This window comes from Plecotus auritus, assembly GCF_963455305.1.
Source record: "Plecotus auritus genome assembly, chromosome: 7".
Classification (NCBI taxonomy): Eukaryota; Metazoa; Chordata; class Mammalia; order Chiroptera; family Vespertilionidae; genus Plecotus; species Plecotus auritus.
Genome location: NC_137774.1, coordinates 139,648,193 through 139,665,676, shown reverse-complemented (window position 1 = coordinate 139,665,676; position 17,484 = coordinate 139,648,193). Strand labels below are relative to the sequence as shown.

Here is a 17,484-nt window from a genome sequence, read left to right as displayed (position 1 = left end):
TAACAACTCTAACCACACTAGCCTTAAGTAAATGCTTTCATTGTGGTTCTGTGCCCAGTGGGGTCCAACACAGCCTTCCCATCTTTTTGTTTTGTTTTGTTTGTTTGTTTGCTGCAAAAAGCTTTATTGTTTCATTTGGTCCAGTGCATGGGAAAGGGCTCCAGGGTGGTTAAAAGAATGGCTAGTAGTTTCGGGAAGAGGCTCAGGTAAAAACCAGAGACACCAGCAGGATGCAGAGGGGCCTCTGAAAGGCCTCTGCACTCCAAAGGCTCCTAGTTGTGCTTGAGGGGTGAGCCTTTCGAAGAGATACTCCCCCAGCCCAGCCTGGGGGCGGCCAGCCTGCGGAGGTGAGTCAGGTGTCGCCCATCTTCTTGATCAGTTTCACCTCCTCATCCAGGAAGTGGTTCTCCAGGAAGTCGCACAGCTGAGGGTCTGCACGGGTAGAACCCAGGGCATGTCCCTGGTTCAGGCTCTTCTCCAAGGCCAGGGTGGCTGCCATGGCATCCTGAGTTTTGCCCCAGACATCTTGGGAAGGCTTTTGTATGTTCTGGAAGATTGTTTTGTAACTTTTAAGAGATGCTCAGCGCCCTCACACTTCTCCGCCAACTTGCGGAAGAAGTGGCCCACACCCTCCAGAGCCACATCATCACGGTTGAAATAGTAGCCCAGAGAGAGGTAGGTGTAGGAGGCCCACAGATGCAGGTTGGCCAGGCGATTGACCGCAGCCTCCACCTCGGTGGAATAATTCTGACGAATTTGGGAGCTCAAGGTTGTTCAGCAATAAGGAGTTAAGGTAGAAAAAAAAACGGTGTGTTGGCTGGTCCCGGAGGTGGTTCTGAGGTGGTGACTGGATGAGACGCAAGAGAGTGGTTGGAGGCTGGAAGAAGGGGCGTCCCTGGGTCTGTTCCAGGGACAGAACATTGCTGAAGCAAGAGACAGATCTGGGACCTCCGAGTGCACTGCCCAGCCTTCCCATCTTTAATCAGTCTCACTGTGCACACATCTCCACAGCCCAGCTGTTCCTGTACACATCCCATCTCATAGGACCGTGTGAATGTTGTTTTGACATTTTCTCTGCTGCTTGGACATTTATCCTCAGGCGCCATGATGTTACATTTACTTAGAATCCCCCTTTTATTTATTGGGATGCTTCATCTTCCCAAGAACTATCTTGGCTTTGGGGATTTACTAGGTGTACCAGTTAATAATGGCAGATTTTGTAATCAAAGAAAACACGATTTTAAGAGAAACATCAAAAGTGCTTTATTCAGAGTAATGTCCATTACTAGCTACACATTTCCCCCATATTTCAGGTAATTTGTGGATACTGTCCCAATAGAACTTTTCTTGTTTTGAGGCAAACCATTCAGAGACCCAATTTCCCACTTTTTCGTACGTTTTGAAGTGCTGCTTAGAAAGTGTACCATCGATCGGAACAAGTGTTAATCTGAAGGAGCAAGGTGGTGAATACAGTGGGTGGGTTAATACTTCCCAGGCAAGATCTTTTAACGTGTCTTTAACTGGCTTTGAAGTGTGTGATGGTGCATCATCATGAAGCAAAATCACTTTTCCATGTCTTCTGAAACATTCTGGTCATTTCATGATCAGAGTGTGGTTCAAATTAATTATTTGTTGTCAGTAGCGATCAGTATTAACGGTTTCACCTGGTTTTAGAAGCTCATAATACACCACACCTTCCTGATCCCACCAAACACAGAGCATTGTCTTCTTTCCGAAGCGATTTGGCCTTGCAGTCGATGTTGATGGTTGGTCTGGATCAAGCCATGATTTTGTGCATTTGAGATTCTCAAAATAAACCCACTTTTCATTGCCAGTCACAATTCGATGCAAAAAAAGACTTTCTTTCTTGCCATTGAAGCAACATTTTACTGATGACTTTTCCGTTTTCCATTTGTCTTTAGTTCAGTTGATGTGGCACCCAATTTCCTTCCTTTAAAATATTTCCCATTGCTTGTAAATGATCAGAAATTGTTTGCTGAGCAACGTTTAATCTTTCTGCAAGTTGTTTTTGAGTGTGACACGCATCTTCATCCAATAATGCTTGTAATTGTTGGTCTTCAAACTTTTTCAGTTGACCTGGACATTCTTTGTCTTTCACAACGAAATCATCACTTTTAAAGCGTTTAAACCAGCGTTCACAAGTATCTTGAGATGGAGCATGTTCACCATAAGCTCCCCAAAGTATACGATAACTTTTTCTTCAAAATAAAGTAACGAATTAAAACTTCCCGCAAATGCTCTTTTTTTTGGCACGAAATTTAACATTTTTAAGTGTAAAAATAACTATGATGTTAACACCTTCAGCAAATTTGACATATGAAGATTTGAAGCTTGCTGTCAATAAACAAAATAGCATACAAATCAAATCGCATATATATCAACATATGTGTAACTCCATCTATTGAAAAAAATCCGCATTAATAACTGGTAAACCCCCTAACCGGTTTGGCTCAGTGGATAGAGCGTCGGCCTGTGGACTCAAGGGTCCCAGGTTCGATTCCGGTCAAGGGCATGTACCTGGGTTGCGGGCACATCCCCAGTAGGGGCCGTGCAAGAGGCAGCTGATCGATGTCTCTCTCCCATCGATGTTTCTAACTCTCTATCCCTCTCTCGTCCTCTCTGTAAAAAAATCAATAAAATATATTTAAAAAAAAAATAACTGGTACACCTAGTATTCATGAGAAATGTTTTATTAGTATGAACAATGAACTGCCTTAAAACATTTTTTGAAAATCCTTGTTATTGGATCCTATGCAGCAGCATTTATCTTGTAATTTCCCAGGTGTAGAAATACAATTTCTGCTCAATATAGCTGCCAATCAAATAATTGGTGTCCAAAGAATTTTCTAAAGTGAAACTGCAGAAAAATGTGGAAAAGCAGAGGGTTAAAAGTGTTGGTTACTGAATGAACCTCCTAGTTTTTCTTTGTCAATGAAATCTTATTTAATGTTAGTTGTTATTTTAATACCATGGTGCTCAGACTATGCTTAGGGCCCTAAGAGTTTTAAGAGGTGACACATAGCCCTGACAGGTTTGGCTCAGTGGATAGAGCGTCGGCCTGTGGACTGAGGAGTCCCAGGTTCGATTCCGGTCAAGGGCACATGCCTGGGCCGTGGGTTCGGTCCCCAGTGCAGGGGCGTGCAGGAGGCAGCCGATCAATGATTCTCATCATTGATGTTTCTATCTCTCTCTCTCCCTCTCCCTTCCTCTCTGAAATCAATAAAAATATATTAAAAAAAAAAGAGGTGACACGTAGAGAAGTGTGAGCCCCCCTCTGGAAGCACACACACCCCCTCCTAACTAGAACATCATCTCTTTCTATTTTATGTGTCGGGGCCCCATGCTAACATTTCACTGAAGAGCACCAATGCTTTAAAAAAAATAGATGAAATAATACATTTTGGTAGACTGTAAAAAGATTAATATTGAAATGAAGCGTTTAGGGAATTTAACTTTGTGAAACTTTATTTTACTACAATTGTAAATGTTAATTTTTGAAAAGCGGTGTTGTAACACTGATTCCTTAAAAATTTTGTATCAGTACCTGACATATTAAAATTTGTTACCTGTTGTGCTTTTCTAACATTCCTGTGTTGACATGTTCTTGAAAATATTTTTCATTATCATAAAGTACACTGGGAAATCATGGAAAACCTGTAGGTCATGACATTCAGGTGGCTGTTTACTCCTCCCCCATTACTTGTAAGAATTCAAAGTCAAGGTCACTGTGTTGGTTTCCACAGGCTCCCATAACAAAGTACCACAAGCTGAGTGGCTTAAAACAATAAGTTTATTGCCTCTCAGTTTTGCAACCTAGAAGTCTGAAATTACGATGTCAGCAGGGCCAAGCTCCCTCTGAAACCTGTGAGGAATCCTTCCTGGCTTCTGGTGGTTTCCTGGCAATCTCTGGCATTCCTGGGCTTGTATACGTATCACCCAGATCCTGTTCACACAGCTGTCTTCCTGTGAGGACACCAGTCATATTGGATTAGTGACTCACCCTCAGTAAGATGACCTCATCTTAACTAATTACACCTGTAAAGTCCCTGTTTCCAAATGACATCACATTCTGAGGTACCAGAGGTTAGGACTTAAACATATCTTTTGGGGGTTGAAACCACAATTCAACCCATAACAGCCACCTCTGGCAAGGTGTGAAGATTTGGAAGCAAAGATAATTCCCTGTACATTTTTTTTTTTCTCTACCCGACTTTAACATACATTCTAATCTCAAAGTTAATATGAGAATATGTCAGTGTGTCTAAAACTGGGAAAGAGGAAAGTATATGTTCTTCACTTATTCATTTGCCAGTTGTGTGCCAAATACTTTCACTGAGCGGTTGTTGTAGCATTGAAGATACAGTAGTCAGTCGTCAGATAGAGACCTTGGATTATAGTCTAACAGGAGATCTGAATGAGAAGACAAGAGGTTGGTGATGCAGTACACATTTTGATGTGCATTTCTGGAAATGATTTGTGTAATAAACCTGATATGAGATGTACCAGTGGTCAAAAGATAATACAGGCAAAGTTGGTAATTTTTTTCTGACTCATCTATTTAAAAAACGATTGGAAAGTGTTTTAAAGGAAAAAAAAACCCCACAAAAACAAGTGAGTATAAAAGCTTAGAAAATAAAAGTCCAACCACTATCAGTTCCACTCCCTGGCGATATATACTGTTGGGAGCATATCCTTCTAGTCTTTCTGTTGTTTGTTTTGTTTTGTTAATCCTCACTCAAGGATATTTTCCCATTGATTTTTAGAGAGAATGGGAGGAAGAGCGAGAGTCAGAGAGAGACATTGATTGGTTGCCTCCTGCACGTGCCTCGACCAGAGCCAGGGATCAAGCCTGCAAACAAGGTACGTGCCCTTGACTGAAATTGAACCTGGGACCCTTAAAACTGCTGGCCAAGGCTATCCACTGAGCCAAACCAGCTAGGGCTCTTTCTAGTCTTTATGATACATATAATCATTTAAAAATTACCAACTTTAATACTTTAGATGTGTTTTTAAAGAAGGGTATCTGAGAGGCTGCACCAGCCTGTGACAGAGCAACTCCTGTAATAGAGAATATGGGGACAGTCAAAGGTAGGAAGGATTGATCAGCCCAGCAGAAGGAGAATGTGGGCCTTTGAGCTCACAACCAACATCTCTTACTGTATGATTTTTGACAAATGAACCTCTTCATCATCTGCTTCCTTATCTGGGGATGATAATACTGCCTGATGAAAGTGTTGTGAAAATTAAATGCAATAATGTACGGAAAATACCAATTGCTCAATAAGTGGTGGTTGGATATTCAAATATACTTTCATTGAGTTCAATAATGAGTTGACTAAAGGTAGAATATCAAAATAACTAATAACAATGACAAAAGGCTTTTTCAGAAAGTATATAGGTAATGCATTTATTGTAGAAAATTTAGAAAATGGAGATAAGCTTATACTCTTCCAAATACACACAAATAAAATTGCCCATAATCCTACCCCCTGCAGAGGTAGTCACTATTAATATTTTGAAACATATCCTTCCATTCTCGTCTTAATTATATACAGGGTGGAGCAAAAGTAGGTTTACAGTTGTGAGTATGTGAAACAGTTTATTCTTTTTTTTTTTTTTAAATATATTTTATTGATTTTTTACAGAGAGGAAGGGAGAGGGATAGAGAGTCAGAAACATCAATGGGAGAGAAACATCGATCAGCCGCCTCCTGCACGTCCCCCACTGGGGATGTGCCCGCAACCAAGGTACATGCCCTTGACCGGAATCAAACCCGGGACCCTTCAGTCCGCAGGCCGACGCTCTATCCACTGAGCCAAACCGGTTTCGGCGAAACAGTTTATTCTTATATTACTTTTTTATAATTGAAATTTGTGTTTTTTATGTGTACATTATCAAATTCCAAGTATTAAATTTAACATGACCAGAAAACAAATTACCCTTGACAATTTCCTGCGTACTCTGAGTTAAGACTTGCATTTGCGTCATCATCAGCGAAGCTCTGTAATCCCGCCGAGAGAGTCCTTGGAAGCATGTTCACACGCCCAGTCCCGGGTAATGATGGACCAGTAGTAAGTAAATGGCATTAAGGACCGTCCTCTCAGATTTCAATAAGTTGTAATCTTTTTGCTGGTGGAAGATCTTGCCTCGATGGTGATGGCTATTTACTGATCAGGATGGTGGGTGACTGTGGCAATTTCTTTTTTTTTTTTTTTTTTTTTTTAAATATATTTTATTGATTTTTTACAGAGAGGAAGGGAGAGAGATAGAGAGTTAGAAACATCGATGAGAGAGAAACATCGATCAGCTGCCTCCTGCACACCTCCCACTGGGGATGTGCCCGCAACCAAGGTACATGCCCTTGACCGGAATCGAACCCGGGACCCTTCAGTCCGCAGGCCGACGCTCTATCCACTGAGCCAAACCGGTTTCGGCTGACTGTGGCAATTTCTTAAGACAATGAACTTCACCACATTGATTGACTTCCTTTCATGAATGACTTCTCAATCTGTAGCACTGAGCTCTTCTTGTATTATTTACTTTTCCATACAACTGTAAACCTTTTCCCCCACCCTGTATTTACACAAGCATCTATAATAATAAAAGCGTAATGTGCTAATTAGACCGGACGTCCTTCTGGATGAACTTCTGGATGAAGCCGGGGCTGTGAGGGAAGCCCGGGTCCTGGGTGCAGGAGGGAAGCCGGTGCCGGCAGCCGGGGGAAGGAAGGCCTACTCTTGCACAAATTTCCTGCATTGGGCCTCTAGTATTAAATAAAGAATGAGTTTTGGTATTAACAAAATATTTTAAAATTATATATGCTGTGTTTTGTGTTTTAATTAAATAATAAAACTAGATCATGTGATATTCCTAAATTTAGAGTTTGTGTTTTCTACTTATTTCAATTTAATGCAATTTAGTTATATTATTGTTTTAAAGTTACAGATGTTCATATTGTATGGCGGAAAAACCAAGGAATGGGAGTTAGGTCTGGGATCAAGCTGTGTGGCCTCACTTAACTGCCCTGAGCAATGGGAGCAAGTGAGATAAAAGTATCTGAAATCATACTGTCAACCATAAAACTCTATTAAAATCCTTACATTTAGTTCCACATTCTTTGTTCTGATGTTAAAGTACAGTTCATTATTAATAACTCGAGCTGTTAATGAGTATTTATTATATAATCAGGCTTCTTTGGTGATCTGTACTATATTCTGGCACAGTCTATTGGCTACACACTGGCATTGAAATACTCAAATTCCATTTCCATTTCCATTTCAACTGATTGATTTGCTGATCCGCAAGGTCCCATGCTAATGTGAAAGGAGGAAGGAGAAGAGAAGGCTTGGGAATGGACAGCATTTTCCAATTAACAGGACATGGATCTGGCACCTTACTTTCTTCTTTATAAAGAGGGGGGAAAGGTCCCCAGATATAAAGAGCTTATCGTGCATTCTACCTGCAGGTATGCAGTTAAAGACTTAATTCTGTTTGCCCTGTAAAGTAATTTGTTTAATGGATAACCCTACCATTTACTTGCTTTGGAGGAACTAAAGTTATTGCAAGATGTTAGACCCATAATAGGCAATTACTAAGACAGTAAGATTTGTAAGTAATATACAAGGTTGCTCTTTTTTACACAAAACAAAATATTTTTGTGTTACCATTAAAACAATAAATATTTGTAATCATCATTTTGTAGGGAACTTTGCTAGGAGGATTTAGCAGTCAGGATTCTTTTTTTTTTTTTTTTTTAATATATTTTATTGATTTTTTACAGAGAGGAAGGGAGAAGGATAGAGAGTTAGAAACATCGATGAGAGAGAGACATCGATCAGCTGCCTCCTGCACACCCCCTACTGGGGATGTGCCCGCAACCAAGGTACATGCCCTTGACCGGAATCGAACCTGGGACCCTTCAGTCCGCAGGCCGATGCTCTATCCACTGAGCCAAACCGGTTAGGGCAGGATTCTTAATTATAAGTCACAGAAACCTAAGCTGTGTGATTAAGGAGAAGAAGAATTTATTGCCATCTACTATCTAGCTTACAGAATTGCTGGGAGGGCTGGAGAACTGAGCTGGAGGCTTGGCAGCAGGGACAATGTCCATAATCACACCTGCAATCCCAGCTGGTGAGGACAGCTCTCTTGCTGCCTTCTGTACCAAATGCTCCACCAGCCCTCCCATCCTATGATGCTGGTGCCCTCGTGACTCAGATTCAGGTGAGTCAGTGGGAAGTGGACTGATGGAACCCAGGTCACTTCCCAGATTAATCACTTGGGGAGTCCCCAAAGGTATGAAGGGATTTGGATGCTGACAGCCAGAAAGAAAACAAATACCACCTACAGAACAGTAGTTGTCCTCATTGTGAATATAGTCAGGGATTTATCTTATTCAGTTATGAACAGGCCAGATATACAAATGGCAGCCAAAGCCAGAATATCCTTAACCTTAATACTTCCAGGACTAAGAAAACAGGCAGGAAGGGTCCCACTAACATCCTAGACGTAGGAAATGAGTTCCTGGTCCCTATGGTTGAGATTCAGAAAATACCACCCAAAAGCAATGCAATACAATAATTTCCTGGTCTTTCCAGATTAGGTCAAATCTTCCTGTTACTAGTATATGCTTGTATACATCTGCACCTCTTACTGAAATGAGTACAAATGTTACTGTTTGTAAAAGACCATTCTAGCAGTTTTAGTCATAATAGCCCCAAATTGGTGATAAACCAGATGTCCATCAACAGAATAGTAGAAATGAGAACTAAATTGTGGTTAAGTCATAAATACTACAGAGGGGGGAAAAGAGAACCGCTGTTAACACAAAGCATAACACAGTGCTGAACAAAGCCAGATACAAGTACACACTGCATAAATCCATTTATATAAAGCCCCAAGGCAAAATTAGGTGATGGTGATCTAAGAATAGTTGTTATTTTGAGAAAGCCAATTATTAACAGGGAAGGGGTATGAGGTAGTCTTCTGGGGTATGAAAATGTTTCATTTACTGCGCTGGATAGTAGTTATATGAGCATATACATATTTAAATATTTCACTCTACCCTTGAGATTAGTTCACTTATTTTTATTATTATTTTAGTTCACTTTATGCACATAAATATGTCTGTTCTGTACCAATTAAAAACTTGTTTTATGCCCTAGCTGGTTTGGCTCAGTGGATAGAGTGTTGGCTTGTGGACTTAAGTGTCCCAGGTTTGATTCCGGTCAAGGGCACATGCCCAGTTTGCGCGCTTGATCCCCAGTAGGAGGCGTGCAGGAGGCAGCCAATCAATGATCCTCTCTCATCATTGATGTTTCTGACTCTTCCTCTTCCTTCCTCTCTGAAATAAAAAAAAATTTTTTAAGTTGTTTTAAAAATCTAGTAAGTGGTGGGAGAATTCTGAGATAGTTATTGGCTAAGAAGGGGCATGAAGGAGGCTCTGGGTGCTTTACCTTGATCTGGTGGATTACTCGGGTATTCATCAAGCCAAACACTTAAAATTAGTGCCTTTTTCTGTACATATGTAATATCTCAAATTTTTTTCACAGTATTTCTTAATTGTTTATCAGGAGAAACTATTCCAGATACTCCAAGGTTTCAGGTTCCATTTCCGGTCAGGGCACATACAAGAAGCAACCAATGAATGCATCAATAAGTAGAATAATCTTTCTCTCTCTCTATCTCTCTCTCTCTCTCTCTCTCTCTCCCTCCCTCCCTCTCTCTGATTCTCTCTCAAAAATCAATCAATAATTTTCTTTAAAAAGAGAGAAAAACTATTGAAATTCAATCCAAAGAAGTTCTTTATATTTCTTTTTTAAAAAAATTATTTAGCCGAAACCGGTTTGGCTCAGTGGATAGAGCGTCGGCCTGCGGACTGAAGGGTCCCGGGTTCGATTCCGGTCAAGGGCATGTACCTTGGTTGTGGGCACATCCCCAGTAGGAGGTGTGCAGGAGGCAGCTGATTGATGTTTCTCTCTCATCAATGTTTCTAACTCTCTATCCCTCTCCCTTCCTCTCTGTAAAAAATCAATAAAATATATTAAAAAAAAATTATTTACATTTCAAGATCACCTTGCACTCTGAAAGATACCAGCCTCCCTCATCTCCTGAAAATCTTTCATGGAATCATAATTTCTGAGGAAATCTAAGGATGCCTTCTTTCTTGGTGCAGCCACAGCAAACTTATAGAAAGCTGCAACCCCCGGGATACAATGATGGCTCCAACAATATGAAATGGCAGACGCTTGGTCAGAAAGACGCGCATCAGTTTTGTCAAAGCTCTGGAAGACATGGTAGCTATATTCTCCTCAACACCAGCGTCCTTCCTAGTGGAGAAATGGACGATGCTCCTGTAATACTTCAATTTTTAACAATCATATGTATGTTTTAAGAAAAGTACGTTTCCAGTTTAAAACAATGTACATTTAGAAACACAATCCTTTCAGAAATTGAGAACTGCCTATTGTGCTAGTGGTCTTTGGAAAACATTTACAAAATTATGGCTAAGACAAGAGTCTTCTGTTGTTTTAATGACTCATATTTGAAACCCAAGATTGTGTGTTTGTGACTTTTAACCAAACCCCCCAGCTAAGATGGCAGGTTATAACCATTTTCTTCCCCTGTCTCTCTATGAGCAGTCCCCAGACAGAAAATCTATAAAAACATGAACCTGAAGATTATTTATACCTGCTTAAATGCTTTTATCCTAACGCTGTATTCATGCCTATGAAGTCTCTTCGTGCATAGGGCAGGAAAGGCTGTGTGACAGGTGAGGAAAATACTGTTAGTAACGTGTGAAAAACAGCAGCCCTGCCCAATTTAAATCTTGTGTGTGATCAGGAAGCCTGCCAATGTTGTTAATAGTCAAGGGTACTCTGGGGATTGTTATTGCTGAAGGGCAAACCCAAGTTAAACTGTGGGACAGAGCTATGCAGAACTACCCTAACGAGTATTTGGAAGGTGCCTGCCATGTGATTCAGCCCCCCAGAGGCATCAGGGTGGTGGAAATGGTCTGCTGCTTTTCATATAATCAGTGGTGATATCCAGGGTTTTCTTAGAAACCCTTGGGATTAAAATCAGAATATGGAGAGATTACATACAGCAAGAATGTTATTGTAGGTGTCTGATGTCAACATGCCGTATGTCAATAATTCCTCATGAGTCACTTTTATAGTATCACTGTTTCCCTCCAGGTTGCTCCTTGATTTTCTTCTATTCTCGTGATGAGAAATTGGTGCTGAATGACTGGACTACAGTAATTCCTCTTCATCTTTGTGACATTCAAGTCCTCAGCAGCTCACATCCAGGCTGGAATGGCCACCTACCTGGTCTTCCCATCCCTCTTTTGTGATGTAAGTTGAACATGCATGAGCCTCTCCCATGTGCAAAGCAGATGCTTTGCTTCTCCTACTCATGAGACCTAGCCATGCTTTTCTTTCATAGCAGTCACTGGTGTGCCATATGCCCTGAACTTGGTTAGAAGCTGTGGAGTGGAGTGGTGAGGAGTGCTGGCTCTGGAACCAGACTGCCTGGGTCCAAATCCTGACCATGCCACTTACTAGCTGTGTAAGCTTAGACAAGTTACTTCACCTCTTTGTGCCTTAGGTTCCTTATTAGATAATGGGAATAATAATATCATCTTCCTCCTAAGGTTTTTGTGAAGGTTAAGTGAGCTAAAACATGTAAAACACTTAGAACTGTATCTTAGCCCACAGTATCATAGCAAACATTCACAAATTATTCATAAAATGTGCTTTTATTTTATTTTTTTTTAAATATATTTTTATTGATATTTTACAGAGAGGAAGGAAGAGGGATAGAGAGCTAGAAACATCGATGAGAGAGAAACATCGATCAGCTGCCTCCTGCACACCTCCCACTGGGGATGTGCCCGCAACCAAGGTACATGCCCTTGACCGGAATCGAACCTGGGACCTTTCAGTCCGCAGGCCGACGCTCTATCCACTGAGCCAAACCGGTTTTTGGCATAAAATGTGCTTTTATTTTATGTTTTATTTACATCAATGAATTATTTTTGCTTGTGCTAGGGTGGGAGGCTGAAGGATATGGACAGGTGAGGAAAATGCTGTTTGTTAGTAATGTGGGAAAAACACCAGCCATTTCCTATTTTGCAGTATAGTCATAGAATGCTACAGTGCAATAAGAAAGAATGAACCAGTCCTACCTGCAAAATGTGACAGATTATTGAATAAAAGCCAGACAAGGGTAGATACTAGACAATCCCATTTATATAAAGCTCCAAAACAGGCAAAACAAAGCAATGGTGATGTGTCAGAAAAGGATTCTTTTTCTTTCCTTTTCCCTGAAGCCCACAGCCTTTAAGTGGTTGACCTGGTTATCAGAAACACCTGGGATGCTATTTTTTTCCCCTTTTTATTGGATTTATTGTGGTGATACTGGGCAACAAAATGATACAGGTTTCAGGTGCACAATTCCACAACACATCATCTGTATACTGCATTGTGTGCTCAAGTCAAGTCTCCGGTGTGCCATTTATCCCTCCTATGTCCCCCTCCACCTACCCCCACTGCTCCTCCCCCCCAGCAATCACCACACTGTTGTCCGTGCCCATGAGTTTGATGCTGTAATTAATTTAAATTCTTAGTTCCCTCCCTGGGATTTTTTTCACCAGTTTGGAGTGGGGGCCAGGAATTTGTATTTATGTCTAGCCCATGGGATACCCAGGGAAGAAATCCAGAGAACAAATATTCCAACCTCCTTCTTCTCCTCCTCTTTCCATATCCTGCTGGTACCTCCCATTGTCTGAACCCAACAGAAGGCAGAGATAAGGAGCCTGTTGATGTAGCCTACCCAGATCAGCTTCCTGGGTCAGAGTGGAGAAGTGAGGTGAGTAGATGGGGAGGAATCCCAACCAACATCAACTCTATGATTTGAATGCAATTCGTATCCAATTTTACAATTGAGGAAGCTGGGGCCCAGAGGTAGATCCTCAAGATTCCTACACAAGCAATGCTCATTTCTACCTACAGGGCATTACTCTTAATAGGATTTGCATGGAAGCTCTTATGGCCTGGATGCCTCCCCACTGAATGCCCAGCTTATTTAACTCTTCCCCCTTCACATCTTCACCCTTCTTCTACTGCACCATTTATAGTCAGAGCTGCAGAGGGCACAACTCATTATTGTCCTGGTTCCATAAATTTATAGAATGCTGGAGTCAGAAAGATAAAGAAGAGAGAGAGAGAGAGAGAAAGATTTGTTGTTCCACTTATATATGCATTCATTGGTTGCTTCTTATATGTGCCCTGACTGGGAATCGAACCTGAATTCTTGGCATATCAGGACAATGCTGTAACTAACTGAGATACCTGGCCAAGGTTTGACAACAGAAAATTTAAATAACTTACAGCATACCTGTATGATGGAATGTTATACAGTGATTAAAAATAAAGTTCTTTGAAGAAGGTGAATTCAATAGGTAAAATGCTCATAAAATAATATTGGATGAAAAAAGAAGGAAGCATAGTTATAGATACAGTATGATCTATATACAATTATACATTATATATATATATATATATATATATATATATATATATATATATATAATATGTATTAGATATACACACACACATGTTTTGTGCACACCACAGAAAAAATAATTTAAGGAAATCCAGCAAAATGTTAGCAGTTGTAACAGTTGTTTTCTCTGGGTTGGTGACACTATGTATTATTTTCATTTTCTTCTTTATGTTTTTCAACAATTCCCAATTTTTCCACATTCAATATGTGTCTGTTTTGTAATAAGAAAAACTTGAAGTTAAAACAATTACCCTTAAAAAAAAATTACCCTCAGCTCTGGCCCGTGTGCTCAGTTGGTTGGGTGTCATCCTGTGCACTGAAAGGTTAAGGGTCAATTCCTGGTCAGTGCACATACCCAGTGTGGGCTTGATCCCCAGTAGGAACTCTCTCCCCACCATTCCTCTCTCTCTCAAAATCAATAAAAAATGTATTTTAAAAATTTGCCCTTAGTTTTAACATAATTTTGAAGAATTGGTGACTACAAAGTAGATAACTGGCATCTTTCCTATCCCTTCCTTTGTTGGTTCCTCAGTTATAGCACCTTTATGTCTCTTAAAAAAACACAACAGATTGCAAATTGGGTTTCACATTTTTACCTACCAGTCAAATTGGTCAAGAAATTTCACCTTCTCACTTGGATGAATTAAAAGACCTGACATTGAGATGACCACCTGTGTCCATGCCCTGGTGTCAAGAATCAACTTGAGAATGGGTCTATCACATTTGAACTGTATTAACATATCAGAGAGAAGATTCCCAGATCTTGTCTGTATTCATATATTTATTTTTGTGTGGTAAATATACATAAAATTTACCATTTTAACCATCTTAAGTGTACAATTCATTGGCATGTTCACAATGTTGTACATCACAACTATCCATTTTCAGAATTTTTTCATTATCCAAAACAGAGGCTTCGTACCCATTAAACTATAATTCCTCATTCTCATTCCCCCATGATCCCTGGTAACTTCTATTCTACTTTCTGTCTCATATATATGAATTCTATATACCTCATATAAGCGGAATCATACAATATTTGTCCTTTTGTGTCTGGCTTATTTCACTTAGCATAATGTTTTCAAGATTCATCCATGTTGTAGCATGTGTCAGTATTGCCTTCTTTTTTATGGCTAAATAATATTATATTATATATACATATTATATTTTGCTTATTCATTAATCTATTGATGGACACTTGGGTTGTTGTGAATACCATTCAAGTTGGCTATTGTGGATAATGATGCTGTTGATACCACATAGGGACCTTGACCCAGGAACCCACGGATGCCAGATGATCAGAAGAAACACCAGATAAGCTAACCACAAGAGCGTCACCACTCCTCCACTCCTGGCCCGAGAGTGCAGAAGTAACTTTTCTTATCTCCCTTCTAACTGCTTACTTTTTTGCAGATGTCAAAACCAATAGTTCCTAAGCAACTGACAGAAGGAGAAAGTAGCTCAACCCTGACATGGAAAATTCTAAATGCCCACCTTTTCCAAAATGCCTGCCTTGTCCCCAGCTTATAAAAGCAGCCAGGATGCTCTGATTGGATAGCTCAGTTGGTTAAGGGTATGGTTCCAATATGCCAAGGTTTTGGGTTCAATCCCATGCAATCAATAAATGCATACTTAAGTAGAACAACAAATCTCTCTCTCTCTCATCAATCAATAAAAATTTTTTAAATAAATAAAAACAGCCAAGCAGAGCCAGCTCCTGAATCAGTTCAGAGGACCTTCCTTTCCTCTGTGCTGCTTCCCTTGTGCTTGAGCATAAGCTTAATAAAATCTGTCTGAAATTTTCTCTGGGGTTTCCTCTTGATTTTTATATTGGGGAACCCAAGAACCCCAATGGTGGTAACACTATGAATATTAGTATCTGTTTGAGTCCCCACTTTGAATTGTTTGGGGTACATACCAAGGAGTGAAATTTCTGGATCACATGGTAATTCTGTTTAACTTCTTGAGGAACCACAAACTGTTTTCAACAGTGGCTGCACCATTTTACATTCCCACCAGCAGCAATTCATGAGGGTTTCAATTTCTCCAATACTTGTTATTTTCTTTCTCTGTCTTTTTAAAAAAATATTTTTATTTATTTTAGAGAGGAAGGGAGAAGGAGAGAGTGATAGAAACATCAATGATGAGAGAGAATCATTGATCGGCTGCCTCCTGCACCCCCCACACTGGGGATCGAGCCTGCAACTCGAGCATGTGCCCTTGACCAGAATCAAACCCAGGACCCTTCAGTCCGCAGGCTCTATCCACTGAGCCAAACCAGCTAGGGCATTTCTCTGTCTTTTTTACAAGAGTCACCCTAATAAGAGTGAAGTGATATCTCATTATAATTTTGATTTGTGTTTCCCTAATGATTAGTGATGTTGAGCATCGTTTCATGTACTTATTGGTCATGTGTATATCTTCTGTGCGGAAATGTCTATTCAAGTCCTTTGAGAGACAGAATCAACCATCTCTTGACTCCCACACATCCCCCTAAATGGGAATCTAAACTGCCACTTTTTGGTGTACAAGACAATGCTCTAACCAACTGAGCCACACTGGCCAGGGTGTAAGAGTTCTTTATATATTCTGCATTTGGTTTAATTTTGAATTTGACTAAATCCATTTCTTTATTAATCAGAAGGCTTATAAATATAGATTCCAGCCCTGCCGGTGGGGCTCATGTGGTTGACTGTCGGCCATCTGCCAAAAGGTTGTTGGTTCAATTACTGGTCAGGACACATGCCTGGGTTTCCGGCTCAATCCCCAGTAGGAGGCCTGCAGAAGGCAGCTGATCAATGTTTCTATCTCTCACTCCTCCTTTCCTCTCTCTCTAAAATTAATTAAAACAACTTTTAAAAAATTAAATATACTAGAGGCCCAGTGCACGAATTCATGCACAGGTGGGGTTCCTCGGGGTGGCCTGCAGAGATCGGGCCCCAGCTTGCAGCCCCAGCCTCGCAGCCCCACAGCCTTGCAGCCCCACAGCCCCGCCTGGCACCCCACCTTGGTCTGGTGCCACCCCCTCACCTGCTCCACCATTCCACCTACGGGGAGATCAATGGGAGCTGGGCCCCTCGCCTGGCTCCCTCAGCACCAGGGAGCTGGACGGTGGCTGCTGCAGCTGATCTGGTCTCTGTTTGCGGGGCAATTGGCAGGGCTATTGGGCCCCCATTCACACCCACCTTGACCTGGCGCTGCCCACTCACCTGCTTCACCATCCCGCGGTCCCGCTCTCCTCTGGGCCCATTGGGGCAGGCAGCGCCTCCACTGCTGCCTGTTGCCAGCGCTGCATTGCCGACACCCGCCATGATTCACACCGCCTCCTGGTGGTCAGGGCACATCATAGCGAGCAGTTGAATTCCCAGTTGAAAGACTGCCCACCGGAGGGGACAATTTGCATATTAGGCTTTTATTATATAGGAGGATATATATATGGACTCCAGAATAATCTGAACTAAATTTTCTTCAGAAGCAAAAGTAATATGAAATAATATAATCTGATGGGGTTTTTATGATAGTGGGGTGTACTTAGGTCAACAGAAGTTTCTGTTGGACTGCTCTTCTGGGCTGGCCAAATTAGTTAAGAGCAGTAAGCCAGAAAAAGAATGTTAAGCAACGAAAGACAAGACTTGTTTCAGACCTGTGTTTTCTGTGTACCTTTGTACCTAAGCCTGCTGCTGGCCTCTCTACTCCAAGCCTTGGTGTCCAAAAAAACTGGTGGGAAATTAAAGAGATGTTTTGGCTTGTCGTGGAGGAAGGAGTGCTCCAGTAAATCATTTGTGGATCTTCTAGGTAAAAAGACTCTGAAGAAAATGGAGTCTATACTTGGGGAACATATTATGAAAATAGAAATGAAATTAGGAGTACATTATGGGAGAGCACTTTCAGAGACAT

At 41.0% G+C, this 17,484-nt stretch overlaps 1 pseudogene across 1 annotated transcript; it reads right to left on the bottom strand.

The window, feature by feature from the left end:
* Positions 1-112: 112 nt before the first annotated feature.
* Positions 113-16,898, bottom strand: LOC308254603 (ferritin light chain-like; annotated as a pseudogene). Its single transcript has 3 exons — positions 16,797-16,898; positions 5,179-5,243; positions 113-763 (listed from the first exon to the last, which is right to left on the bottom strand). The product of its transcript is annotated as a ferritin light chain-like (transcript).
* Between the last annotated feature and the right edge of the window lie 586 nt (positions 16,899-17,484).